General features: G+C 45.4%; 1 protein-coding gene across 2 annotated transcripts in view; it reads left to right on the forward strand.

The window, feature by feature from the left end:
* The window catches only part of LOC134351276 (chemokine-like protein TAFA-2), a 678,364-nt gene that overhangs the window by 459,080 nt on the left and 204,348 nt on the right, over window positions 1–14,936 (forward strand). The gene's annotated exons all lie outside the window — the stretch shown is intronic.

Genomic DNA, 14,936 nt, shown 5'->3' on the forward strand with positions numbered 1-14,936 from the left:
TCGTAAAAAAAAGCTTTTGAAACATCAGCTCTCATAAATCAAAGTATTGAGTACAGCAGATGGGATGTTGTGTTGAAGTTGTATAAGATGTTGGTGAGGCTAATTTTGGAGTATTGGGTGCAGTTTTGGTCACCTACCTACAGGAAAGATGTAAATAAGGTTGAAAGAGTACAGAGAAAATTTATAACAATATTGTTGGGTCTGGAGGAATAGATTAGGACTTTATTCCTTGGAATGTAGAAGACTGAGGAGAGTTTTGATAGAGGTATATAAAATAATGAAGGGTACAGATAGGGTAAATGCATTGAGGTTGGGTGGAGTTACAACTGGTAGTAATAGCTTAGGGGTGAAAGATGAAAAGTTTAAAGGGAAGATGAGGGGAAACATCTTTACTCAGATGGTCATGAGAGTGTGGAATGAGCTGTCATGCAAGTGGTGCACGTGAGCTCAATTTCAACACCCAAGAGAGGTTTGGATAGGTACATGGATGGCAGGGTTGTCAAGGGCTGGTCAATGGGACTAGGTTGTTTAAATGGGTCGGCACAGTCTAGATGGGCTGAAGGGTCTGCTTCTGTCCTGTACTTTTCTATGACTCTATGCTGACAATGACGCCAATATATGTTAATAACATTTGCTGGAGTTACACTTGTATACCTCTGATCCAAATGGAGAAGACAAGGGTGTAACGCGGTGAATTCTTCTGCCAAAGACACTTCCTCTAGAGTATTTAACGCACAGAGCTCTGTTGTTTTCAACCCCCACATATCCTGCAATGGTAAGCTTGTCACAATGCCCTCAGTTTGCAGTGGGGATTTCAAATTATGGGTCTGTGCCAGCTGATTCAAATCCCTGTGATGCAATTATATCTGTCTCCAACACTTCCTCTGGCAGCTAGTTCCATATAGCAGCTGCTCTGTGAAAACTTTCCCTTCAAACCTCCTTAACAGTTTAAACCTATGCCTTCTCATTTTAGACTTCCCTCAATATTTGAATTACCTAACTGTAAGCTAAGTTTACCAATGGACAGGAGGTAACAACTGGGGCTTAATTGTAGAATCATAGAGTGTGACAGCTTAGGAACAGGCTCTTTAGCCCATCTAGTCCATTCTAAACTGCAATTCTGCCTAGTGCCATCGCCCCACACCTTTACCATAACCCTCCAAACCCCTCCCAACCATGTGCTTTACCAAACTTGACTTAAATGTTGTAATCGACCCTGCATCCAGCATTTCCACTGGCAGTTCTTGCCCCAGACTTGCCCCGCCCTCTGAGTGAAGAATTTCCCCCTCAGGTTCCCCTTAAATATTTTGCTTTTCACCCCTAACCTGTGTTAAGGGAAAAAGCAGATTCATGGATTTGGTGAGAGGGACAGAAGACACTGATAGTGAGTAAGCATGTTAACTTATTATTTACAATTCAAACAGTGAAACACTCGACCAAACATCTAAATCAAACAAGCACTTATCTAAGCCCCCTAAATTACAAGACCATGACATCAAACCCTTCACGCTAAACTTGATTACAGATTCTTATGTAAACTGAGCAGCCAAAGCATACACTAAAGATACACGTAAACACGAGGAATTCTGCAGATGCTGGAAATCCAAGCCACACACATCAAAGTTGCTGGTGGACGCAGCAGGCCAGGCAGCATCTTTAGGAAGAGTGTTACGTACCCCGTAACTGTGTTGCCAAATCAGCAAAAATGGAACGCTCGTTGGAGTCTGGATTACTAGGAACTAATAAAGTTTTATTAAAGACATAAGTAATACAGTACTCTAATCGTAAGGATATCAATGTAACAGGTTGGCAATGATAATACACACATATACACACAAATAGAGTAATAGGAATCAACCAAGCTCTATCGCAGTCTAGGGGTAAAATGATCAGTCTTAAGTGAAGCAGAGTTCAGTTCAGTTTAGTGCAGTTCGCAGTAATCACTGTTGGCTGTTGTTGTACCGTTGGAGAGAGAGAGAGAGAGAGAGAGAGAGATGTAATTTGGTTCAGGCAGACCTTTGATGTCTTCTAATCCCCGTTGTGGTCACCAACTGTGACCCCTCCGTTCTGGATACGATCATTCTTCCGCGGTGAACCCGGCACCCAGGCAAGGGCGGACACACACCCCAGGTTCCCACCGATCATACCTTTACACCCTGTGAGCCTCTGGTCGGTTCCCGCGAACCGAACCTCCGAGCTCCCACCACTTGTGGGGGTACACTGCACTTTCCAGGGTCTCGTAGTCTTGTGGTGTGTTGCGTGCCTTAGCAAACCTACTCTTTTTATACCCCTGCTGGGGTATCACCTGTCCATCAAACTTCAAACAGTTCAGATAAAAGCAACCGGTCTGTCAATATTCTGAATTGTGTTTCTTTCCCGTTAATCCCTCTCTTCTCTCTTATTAGCATTTTGAATGTTTCTCCATTGTCTTTCTTATCTCTCTCATTAGCATCAATCGTCCGATAGCTTTGCTTGGCGTCACAAGAGGTACAGTCAACGTTTCGGGCCAAGACCCTTTCATCAGGACTAACTGAGGGAAGAGCTAGTAAGAGATTTGAAAGTGGGAGGGGGAGGGGGATATCAAAAATGATAGGAGAAGACAGGAGGGGGAGGGATGGAGCCAAGAGTTGGACAGGTGATTGGCAAAAGGGATGTGAGAGGATCATGGGACAGGAGGCCCAGGGAGAAGGAAAAAGGGGAGGGGCTGAAAACCCAGAGGATGGGCAAGGGGTATAGTGAGAGGGACAGAGAGAGAAAAAGGAGAGAGAGAGAAAGAATGTGTATATATAAATAAATAAATAAATAACTGAGTCAGGGCTAACTGAGGGAGAGCTTTTTTAAAGAAAGTGGCTTCCCTTCCTCCACCATCAACTCCGCTCTCAAACGCATCTGCCTCATTTCACGCACATCTGCTCTCACTCCATCCTCCCTTCACCCCACTAGGAATAGGGTTCCCCTAGTCCTCACCTACCACCCCACCAGCCTCCGAGTCCAACATATTATTCTCCATAACTTCTGCCACCTCCGACGGGATCCCACCACTAAGCACATCTTTCCCTCCCCACCTCTCTCTGCTTTCTGCAGGGATCGCTCTCTACGCGACTCCCTTGTCCATTCGTCCCCCCCATCCCTCCCCATTGATCTCCCTCCTGGCACTTATCTTTGTAAGCGGAACAAGTGCTACACATGCCCTTACACCTCCTTGCATACCACCATTCCGGGCCCCAGACAGTCCTTCCAGGTGAGGCGACACTTCACCTGTGAGTCGGCTGGGGTGATATACTGCATCCGGTGCTCCCGATGTGGCCTTCTATATATTGGCGAGAACTGACACAGACTGGGAGATCATTTTGCTGACCACCTACTCTCTGTCCACCAGAGAAAGCAGGATCTCCCAGTGGCCACACATTTTAGTTCCACATCCCATTCCCATTCTGATATGTCTATCCACGGCCTCCTCTACTGTAAAGATGAAGCCACACTCAGGTTGGAGGAACAACATCTTATATTCCGTCTGGGTAGCCTCCAACCTGATAGCATGAACATTGACTTCTCAAACGTCCGCTAATGCCCCACCTCCCCCTCGCACCCCATCCGTTATTTACTTATGTACACACATTCTTTCTCTCTCTCTCCTTTTTCTCCCTCTGTCCCTCTCACTATACCCCTTGCCCATCCTCTGGGTTTTTCCCCCCTCCCCCTTTTCTTTCTTCCTGGGCCTCCTGTCCCATGATCCTCTCATATAATTTTTGCCAATCACCTGTCCAGCTCTTGGCTCCATCCCTCCCCCTCCTGTCTTCTCCTGTCATTTTGGATCTCCCCCTCCCCCTCCCACTTTCAAATCTCTTACTAGCTCTTCTTTGTTAGTCCTGATGAAGGGTCTCAGCCCGAAACATCGACTGTACTTCTTCCTAGAGATGCTGCCTGGCCTGCTGCGTCCACCAGCAACTAAAGATACACACTGAGGGAAATACTTATCTAAATTGTGCACTCGGGCCTTCTTTACTGCAGCACACCCCCACTGTGTACTGTTTCTGCTGCACCCTCATTGATCTGATCCACGGTGACCCGATAACAAAAGAGACTGCTTAGTTACTGAGCACTAAATTTAAACTCTGCCGTAACGTCATCAGCTAAATGGAAGCTAGTGGGAGAGACTACAATGTTCTTTACACGGACCAATTCCCACCTCCCAAGGATACAACTTCATGTTATTGAGAGACATCAGCTATATATGATTTCATATATTCTGCTTCAGGACAGCCACATGTGGATTTTGAAATGCTCATAAGGACAACTGGGTGTTGCCATTGGTTTATGGAATATCTTGGTCAATGGGGCGACAGTGAGCTGGTAGAGTCTTGGAGCTTTACAGCAAAGAAACTGGCCCTTTTTCTCACCACGTCTATGTCGAACATCTTCTTGGCATGGTAGTGGAGTGGTTAGCATAATGCCATGACAGTACCAGTGGCCAGGGTTCAATTCCCTCTGCTGTCTGTGAGGAGTTTTTACGTTCTCTCAATGACTGCGTGGGCTTTCTCTGGCTGGTCCAGTTTTCCAAAGGTGTATGGGTTAGTTGGTTTGTTAGTCACATGGGCACAATTGGGAGACGTTGGTTTGTTGGGCTGAATGTTACCACATTGTATATCTAAATTAAAATAGAATTAATATTAAAAAGTACCCAAATAGATAAGGAAGATTGTTAATATTAATCTGACTAGTTATTTGCACTTATTGTGATTATTGATTTCACTTTAATCACCTATTTGGAAAGTTGATGCACGTCCTAACTGATACTTTTCTAATAGTCAAAAACAGCTGATTTTGCCAAACTCTATCAAAGTAATAAGGATAGAGTTAGCACGATTGTGTTAGGCGTGGCAAACTGATGTTACATTTTGCAGGACTAGTTGTAAGACTGGGGTTGAATAACCGCTGGTGTCTGTACATTCTCCCCGTGACTGCGTGGCTTCCTCCTGCTGCTCTGCCTTTCATCCACATTCCCAAGATGTGAGGGTTAGGGTTACTGAGTTGTGTGCAGAAGCATGGCCACGCCTATGGGCTGCCCCAGCATATCCTCAAAGCAAGGGCGCATTTCACTGTGTACTTTGATGTCCATGTGACAAATAAAGCTAATCTCTCCATAAAAGTCGAGCAAAAAAGTCTCCTCCATTTAACCAACATGAAGCGATAAAATAGAAGTCCTGTTGGACAGTCTGTTAATATTTGGTTGAGCTTATTTCGGTCATCTCAATGCCATTCTTTATACTTATATTTTTCATATTGCCATGAGTGGAGAATTCTTTCTAGGTCGTTGACAGAAACAGGCCCTTCGGCCCATCATGTTCTTGCTGCCGATTGCACCATCAGCAGTTGAAATCCAACTCCATCCAGCCACGGTGAGCAAGGAATTTCATTGCACCAGAGTTAAGTTCAACTTTAGATTATTGTCAGCCTTACACATATATAATGCCAAACAAAACAGCATTTCTCCAGTCCATGGTGCACCACACAGTACATATAGCCCTCACACACAACATAAAACAATATTACTGCACATAAATTAACAATAGTAAGGTGCATTTATGACACATATTCAAAAGTAAACTGTATAACACTACTGGTACTTTGTATGTGATGAGACCTGGGTGGTCAGGGAGTTCAATAGTCTCACAGCCTGGAGGAAGAAACTGTTACCCATCCTAACGGTTTTTGTCCTAATGCTACAGTACCTCCTGCCCGATGGTAGGGGGTCAAAGAGATTGCTGGACAAGTGGGAGGGATCACTGACAAAGTATGATAATAAACAAATCTGTATCTGAGTTGTTCAAACACAATTAACAGCAAATATTCTGAGGTTGTCTCTATGGAGCTTTATTTGTATAAACACCTCATTACAAATTGTCTAACAAGCCATTTCCTCAGCACAAATTGGATCTTCATTCTTAACAAGTGAAAAGCGTGAGATGTTTGGTGGCAGATAAATTATTTGTTGTCTACAAAATGGTAACAATATGCTTCACTGTTAATTCTCAACTGAATGAAGTTTATATTGTTTAAAATGGGGCTGATAGAGTTTGGGCTATTCTTGAGAGGAAGTGGAAAGGTAGGATTCCATTCAGCCGAGGGTACGCGTAATACACAGGCGGACTCCTCACTGGAATCCAGCAACTTACTCCGATCTCTCAACTCTCCAACTGACAGATTGGTCAGCTGCACCTGTGCCACATTAATCTGACACAGTGGCCTGGTTGAAATCAAAGGGAGAGATCGGATGCTGGAAGTTATCTAGGACTCCTTAATAGATTTAATTTTTATTTATGAGGAGGCTTTCTGTTGGTTGGGGTTGACCTCGGATGATGCTTCCTAGGTATCTACGTCGATACACAAGCCAGGTCAGTACAATATGGAAAGCAAGTTGTTGCCCATGTAGCATGCTCCCCCTCTCCACGCAGCTGGTGAATCCAAAGGAACAGAAGAGACTGATACAGTTTGCCACCAGCAGCATCGCAGGAGTTGTCAGTATTGAACTCAGCGTAGGACTACCTTAGCGTCTCCAGCTCTGGAATTTTCCTCAGGGTTTACTCCCGAAGTCTTCCCCACGAGTGGACATAGCTTCAAGGCAGCGGAAGTTTGAGACCTGTTTTCCTTCTCCTAGATGAGCTGCCAACCACGGCTGATGAGTCCCATCTGCCCGAAGCAACTGGTTTTAAGGCGCCATTAACTTGCTTTTGCCCATTATCTTGCCGGTAGAAACAGTTCCATCGGGGTTAGTAGCGAAGCCACACGTGAAGGCCAGGAGTAGGAACAGTAAGTTAACAATAACAAACTGCAGATGCTGGAAATCTGAGTATCAAACTGAAAGATTCTGGGAAGACTCCAAGGGTCAGTTAGCATTTACAGTAAGTTGAAGGACAGGATTTCTCACTCCCATTCCCTCCCCTGTGCTTTTCGACTTGCTGAATGTTCCCAGCATTTTCACTTTTATTTCATAACAGTGCCAGCTGTGGTTAATTGTGACAGCCCAAAGGGCCTGATAGGTTGGACCTAGGGAGCTTTTGAAGGGCTCCTGTTGGTGCTGTTGGAAAAGTCTCTGTAATACCCTTAGGGTCTCTGGTCAGCTGGGAACCAGAACCTCATTACAAGCCTGTGCACTGGATAATACTGGAAACAGTGCTCTGGAGCAGTGATCCTCAACCTCCGGGCTGTGGACTGATACATTGCCGCGAAGAATGCAGTGGTGCAGCGGTAGTCGGGATGCACCCAGCACATCTTTAAGAAAAAATCCGAAATAAACAAGCTAATTAATTAGGTGCCGCCCGGATCAGAGGCCGACATTTATGTGCCGGGTGGCAACTAATTAATTAGCTTATTTATTTCGGCTTTTTTCTTAAAGAAGTACCAGCTGTGTTTCGACTACCGCTGCACCCGTGCATTCTTCGTGGCAATGCATCGGTCCGCGGCCCGGAGGTTGAGGACCGCTGCTCTGGAGTTCAGTCAACTTGTCATCTCAAGGCAGGGAAAAACTTGTCCCAATATATACCTGCAACGTGGCCAGGGTGAGGGGTGTAGATGTTTGGTGATGGTGAAAACCCTGGCATAGTAACAGCAGCAGTGGCTATTGGACCCAAGATGTCTAGAAAATAATCTATTTGAAATGCTGAAGCAGTGGTAACAGTGATCGACCAAAGAGATAATGGCTGCTGGAGCTTGGATTCTGTAGCATGTATTACGGAAGGGTGGAGATGATAATCAGAAATTCTAAGTGAAGGCTTGCCTTTATATTTGGAGGCTGGATTTCCAAGTGTTAGAAGTTATGGGTCAGCCAAACAATGTCTTTATTAGATCATATCCAAGATCCAACAAGTAGTTCTGAAGACTTTCACCAAATGCTAAACTAGTTGGAGATATCAAGGTGTTATGACCTGGAATTTAGGACTCCAAATGCAAAGCTAATAGGAAATATTAAATTCCAGGTAATAAAGCTTTGTTAATGGGTGAACAGAGTGAAGATTTTAAAATGTTAAAGGAATTCCTGGGCTAGATAACTGGTGAGCCATTATCAGAAGGCATAATCTTGCCAATCAAATCCAAGGCTTTCAGGAGTGAAATTGTCAATTCGTTCGGATATGGCTCGAAGTGCGGAGAGGGAGAGACACTGAACTGGGTCGATGGTTCACAGGCTTTAATCTGAACAGAGTTTAGAGAGAAAGGAAAACAAACACTAGGCCAAACAGGAACGTTAACTAAGACTCTCAAATGGAAAATAATACCAACACTGAGGCTGAAAGGAATAACAAAATATAAAACAAATACTAACAACAGGAATTCTGCAGATGCTGGAAATTCAAGCAACACACATCAAAGTTGCTGGTGAACGCAGCAGGCCAAGCAGCATCTCTAGGAAGAGGTACAGTCGACGTTTCAGGCCGAGACCCTTCGTCAGGACTAACTGAAGGAAGAGTGAGTAAGGGATTTGAAAGCTGGAGGGGGAGGGGGAGATGCAAAATGATAGGAGAAGACAGGAGGGGGAGGGATAGAGCCGAGAGCTGGACAGCTGATAGGCAAAAGGGGATACGAGAGGATCATGGGACAGGAGGTCCGGGAAGAAAGACAAGGAGGGGTGGGGTGACCCAGAGGATGGGCAAGAGGTATATTCAGAGGGACAGAGGGAGAAAAAGGAGAGTGAGAGAAAGAATGTGTGCATAAAAATGAGTAACAGATGGGGTACGAGGGGGAGGTGGGGCCTAGCAGAAGTTAGAGAAGTCAATGTTCATGCCATCAGGTTGGAGGCTACCCAGACGGAATATAAGGTGTTGTTCCTCCAACCTGAGTGTGGCTTCATCTTTACAGTAGAGGAGGCCGTGGATAGACATGTCAGAATGGGAATGGGATGTGGAATTAAAATGTGTGGCCACTGGGAGATCCTGCTTTCTCTGGCGGACAGAGCGTAGATGTTCAGCAAAGCGGTCTCCCAGTCTGCATCGGGTCTCACCAATATATAAAAGGCCACATCGGGAGCACCGGATGCAGTATATCACCCCAGTCGACTCACAGGTGAAGTGATGCCTCACCTGGAAGGACTGTCTGGGGCCCTGAATGGTGGTAAGGGAGGAAGTGTAAGGGCATGTGTAGCACTTGTTCCGCTTACACGGATAAGTGCCAGGAGGGAGATCAGTGGGGAGGGATGGGGGGGACGAATGGACAAGGGAGTTGTGTAGGGAGCGATCCCTGCGGAATGCAGAGAGAGGGGGCGAGGGAAAGATGTGCTTAGTGGTGGGATCCCGTTGGAGGTGGCGGAAGTTACGGAGAAAACAAATACTACTAGGCTCGACAGTCCAATTTCTCAGGCAAGGCTGAATGCAAGCAGGCAGCAAAACATTGCTGTGCTTTGCTCAAGTCTCAACAAGCGTGACCACGAAAAGAACGGAGTTAAATACTATCACAATGAAATATTAGCTGACAAGTGCATATTCAAGAGGTCAGTTGCCAAATCTGCTGCGCTGCTGAATCTGCAGTTGTGACAGAACCCTTTCCCTAGGCGCAGCCCCTGAGGTGCCACACACCTGTGCCTGCTGAAGTCCTGGATGAGCGGCTTCTTAAGAAATCCTTTGCTGGGATCCAAGAATGTTCTTCAGGACCATACATTTCCCAATCCACAAGGTACCAGACCTTTCCCCATATCCGGCGAGATGCCAGGAGGCGCTGCACCATATAGACCAGGTTGTATCTACCAAGCGGGGAGGAGAGGGAGGTGGTGTGACTGCAGCCAGGGGAGAGCTGGGAAACATGGAACACTGGGCTGATCTTCAGTAATGCTGGTAGACATAATCTATACGAGACCTTGTTCAGTCTTTTCCACTACAAACGATCCCACGTAGTGCGGATCCAATTTGCGGCTCTTGACTTTCAGAGAAAGATCCCTTGATCCCAACCAGACCTCTCCAAGCTTGATTAACCCCACCTATTGGTGGAGCCCGTCAGCCTGTTGGGCATGTCATTTTTGGGCGCACAGCAGAGGAGCCCTGGCTCGTCTCCAGGTGCGCTTGTAGTGCTGGATCAGCTGTTCAGCAGCAGGAAGTCCTACGTTAATCTCCCGATCAGGGAAGAGTGGGGAATAGAATTCCTTCTTGCATTCAAAGGGAGGTATATCAGTGGAGGTCGACTGGAGGTTATTGTGGGCAACCTTTGCCCAAACCAACTGGGAACTCCAGGATGTGGGGTTAGAAGGGTTGTCTCCAACTCCTGGTTCACTCTCTTCAGTCTGGCCATTGGATTGAAGCTGGAAACTAGATAAGAGGCTGGCTGTGACTCCTACAAGAGAGCAAAAAGCCTTCCAAAAGTGGGAAGTGAATTGTGGTCCACGATCAGACACTATGTCTTGAGGAAAGCCATGGTGCCTGAACACATGTTGAACCATGAGTGTGGCAATCTCACAAGCTGATGGGAGCTGGGGAAGGCAATGAAGTGGGCAGCCTTGCAAAATTGATCCACAATGCCGAAAATGGTGGCATTTCCATTAGACGGGGGCAGCCCAGTGAGGAAATCTACTGAGAGGTGGGACCTGGGGTGGTGGGGCACAGACAGTGGACATAACAGACCCATAGGATGCTGGTGTGATGTCTTGTTCCGAGCACAGGTGGGACAGGCAGATACAAAGTTGTGGACATTCTAGGGCACAGATGGCCACCAAAATTGTCTCTTTATAAACTCCTGGGTCTGTTGAATTCCTGGATGTCCAGCTAGATGGCAGGAGTGACCCCATTCCAACATTTTGGAACACACCACAGCAGGGACAAACAGGCATTTGGGAAGTGCCCACCCGGGCCTGGGCCCGACTGTTGGGTGACCCTCACCTCTGCCTCTATTCCCCAGATCACCAGAGCAGCAATACAGGAGCAAGGAAGAATGGGCTGTGGATTGGCATTGTCCTCAGATCGTTGAACTGCAGAGAAAGAGCGTTGGCCTTGGTATTCTTACTGCTGGGTCAATAGGAGAGGATGAAATTAAACCGTGTGAAGAAGAGAGCCCACCGGGCTTGACGAGAGTTGAGTCTCTTTGCATATTGAATGTAGGAGAGGTTCTTGTGATCTGTCTAAACCAATAAAGGACTCTTAGCCCCCTCCAGTGCCTCCTTGACAGCCCGAACTTCCTGGTTCCCAACATCATAGTTCCTCTCGCCTAGAATCAAGCGATGGGAAAGAAAGGCACAAGAGTGGAGTGGCTATCTGCAGACGAGCGCTGAGTGAGGACAGCTCCAATGCCGATGGATGCAGACACCTCGACTATGAATGGCTGTGATTAATGGTCTGAGTGTTGCAGCAGTGGGGCAGTGGTGAAATGTCGCTTTAACTCCAAAAATGCTTGGTCAGCATGAGATTATCTGCCTCATTGCTTCCGTAACTTCATTCAAAACAGATTTCATTGCCCATAGCTTGTCTCCTACCTGAGCAATGAATCTCAGGGCCAAGGTCAGCTGATCACTCTCTGCTGGGTCTATATTTGTATAGTCCAGACTTGCTATCAGTTCATCGGATATGGCCCAAGTGCCATGAGAGAGACATTGAAGTGGATCGATAGTTCACAGATTTTAATGCTAAGAGTTTAGAGGGAAAGGAAAACAATAAACACTAGGTCAAACAGGGCTGTTAACTAAAGCTCTCAAATGGAAAACAATTCCAACACTGCAGCTGAAAAGAATAACTAAATATAAAACGAATACCACTAGTATTCAGAGTCAGTTGACTTGACAGTCCAGTTTCTCAGGCAAGGCCGAATGCAAGCAAGCAGCGAAACATTGCTGTGCTTTGCTCACGTCTCGGCAAGTGCTACGACAAAAAGAATGGAGTTAAATACTATCACGACGAAATAATAATTAGCTGACACATGCATATTCACGAGCACAATTGCTGTATCTGCTGTGCAGCTAAGTCCGTGGTTGTGACAGAAATAGGGAAACACTCCAATATGTAGAGGTGGTAGAAGTTGGGGACTTGCCTCTGTGGATGCCACTTAATGCGCAGTTAAGTTTTAATTTTAAATCAGAGATTGATTAATTTTTGTTCATGATAGATAGAAATATGGAGAAAAGGAATTGATCAGCCAGGTTTACATTGAATGTTGGGAAAGGTTTGAACTTATTCTGTTAAGAAATAAAGTGTCCCGTTTCAGTCGTACTCTGAAGCCACACATTAAACAAAAGTCCATTTGGAGGATCTGAGCACATTGGAAATTTTTAAGGTGCAGAAATCATTAACTTCATCATACTCTTGGCAGTATTGACCATCAAAAGAGTAGTGCTGCTGTCTCATCACTCCGGGAATCTGGATTCATTCCTGACCCTCTATCAGTGTGGAGTTTGCATGATTTCTCTGAGACCAGCAGAGCTTCCTCTGGGTACTCCAGTTTCTGCACACATCCAGATGTGTGTCGCCAAGTTGATTGTTTGGTGTAAATGACCCCTCTACCTGTGCTGTTCACTTCAGTTGTTTGCATGACTTATATCTTTTTTCTTTCTCCTGCTCATTGTTTTGGCCTTTTATTGTTATTTTTAATTTTTTTCCTTTAAATTAGGTTGTTTTGGGTTTCTTGCTTTGTGGCTACCTGTAAGCAGGTGAATCTCAAGGTTGTATAATTTATACATTCTTTGATAATAAATGTACTTGAATAAGTGGCAAAAGGTGAAGTTAATGAGCATGTGGGAGAGAATGGATTGAGAAGATATAAGGAAAGGAGGAGGAGAGGATGGGATTGGTGGGATTGGATTCAATCGGCTGAATATCCTCTTTTGGTAACATAAACAATAAGTAAATATACCTATTCTCCCACAGCTCTGCAAGCCTCTTTCAAATGTAGTCTTTACCATTGGCTCCAGCTGCAGTAAGTTCTGGTATGTTGGTGCATATAGTGCCTCCAGTATTGTCAAAGACCCCTGCCATCACTCCCAGAATTGTTTTGACTTCTTTAGTCAGGCAGAAAGTGCTGCAGCATCAAAACCAGAACTGTCAGGCTGGATGACAGCTTCTTTTACACCCCCGCAACCCCCTTCCCTGCCCTCCCCCAAACTCCCCAACTCACAGACACATCAGATCCAGAACTGTCAGGCTGGATGACAGCTTCTTCACTCCCCCGACCCCAAACTCCCCAGCTCACAGACACACTCTCATCCTGCACTGGTCACTTTTCATCTTTTATTGCTGCTCTTTCACAGATTGATATGACTGTTTGTGTCAGTATAATAGTGCCAGTAACATTTGACTGTCTTACATAAACATGCATCTCGTGTTTTATGTTAACCTGTCAATCTCCAGGCTGTGCCACTCAGGGATGTGTACCGATACAGTATTATTTTGTGACTGTGTGCTGGATTGTAATTATACGTGCTGTGGGTCACCATACGTACTGTGTTTTGCCCCTGAGGAACGATGTTTCGTTTAGCTGTATACAGTACGTGTGTATGGTTGAATGACAATTAAACTTGAACCTGAACAGCAGCTTATGTTCTAATAATGTTCTAATTTGTATGCAACAATATCTATTCACAGTGTATATGATAGGTGTGTAGAATCAGGCACATTATCAATGACATATGTCATGTAATTTGTTGTTTTGTGGTAGCAGTACAGAGCAGTATGTAAAATATTTCTGTAAGTTACAATAAGAAACATATAAAAACACATAGTGCAAAAGGAGAGCAGAATTGTGAGATGTGTTCATGGTTCGTGGATTGGTTAGAAATCAGATGGTGGGGTGGACGAAGCTGTTCCAAAAATGTTGAGTGTGCATCATTAGGTTCCTGTACTTTCTCCCTGATGGTGGCAATGAGAAGGGGACACGTCCTGGATGGTGGAGGCCCTTAATGATAAATGCCATTGTAAACTTTAAATTGTCCCATTCAGGCCTAAAATTTTAATCGCTGTGGAGGATTTCTTACTCCTGTGGAATGACGTCCTTCCTGACAAGGGGTGGGGGTGTCATTCTTCTTGGCAGATGAGACTTTTTGCTGTGAAACAATCTCAGGTTCTGGGGCCTCCTTCATGGTGGTTGTAGCAGTTGACTCTGGGACTGCAGGAAGTGGTTCTGGCAGTTCTGGACACTTCCTTTAACAATTGGCTCTGCTCTCCTCAACTGATCCACATGTCATCTCCAGATGACATCAGGCACAACCTCCACTGTGTGGAGAGCGGCCCAGTTCTGTCTTTATTTTTTCCATGTATCCACTTTTGATCACCTCTGCAGTTCCTTGCTAAGACTGCTTGTTTAGGAGTAAAACATCGAACTTCCATATTTGAGGAACCCTCAATTTGTCTCAGCTGTTCGTTCTGCATACTTCTTCTGAGATCGGGTTTGAGGAGATTCAAGCATAAATTAAGAGACAACCTACGAAACAGCATAACTGGTGAGTTGTTGGTTGTAGAGTGAGCTGCATTGTGATATGCAGAAAGAAAATTAGAGATCTTCTGGTTCAGTGTCAGTGTTGTGTGTTCTGCTGACATTACTCACAGTGTGTTCTTTAGACTGTAGACCAAATCTTGAATGACTGAAACCGTTCCACAACAAACTGCGGTCCATTGTCACTGACCAAGTGATCTGGAACTCCAGTCCTTGAGAAGAGATTTTTCAACACATCAATAGACTGTAGTGGAGGCTATTGGGAACACTCTTGTCTACTTTGTAGCTGCATCCACTACTACTGAGAAATTTGCGTGCATGAATGGTTCAGCAAAATCCACATGAATCCTCTGCCAGGGCAGTGTAGGCCATTTCCAGGGTTGGAGAGGTGCTGCTCTTGGCAACTTCTGGATGTGTTGGCATCCCAAACAGTGCATAGCAAGCTGCTTGAACTGCTGATCTGTCCCAGGCCAACAGACAAAACTTTGAGCCAACACTTTCATTTTGACCACGCCTAGTTGACTGGCATGTAGATCCTTTAAGAT

Source organism: Mobula hypostoma, chromosome 9 (genome assembly GCF_963921235.1).
Source record: "Mobula hypostoma chromosome 9, sMobHyp1.1, whole genome shotgun sequence".
Lineage (NCBI taxonomy): Eukaryota > Metazoa > Chordata > Chondrichthyes > Myliobatiformes > Myliobatidae > Mobula > Mobula hypostoma.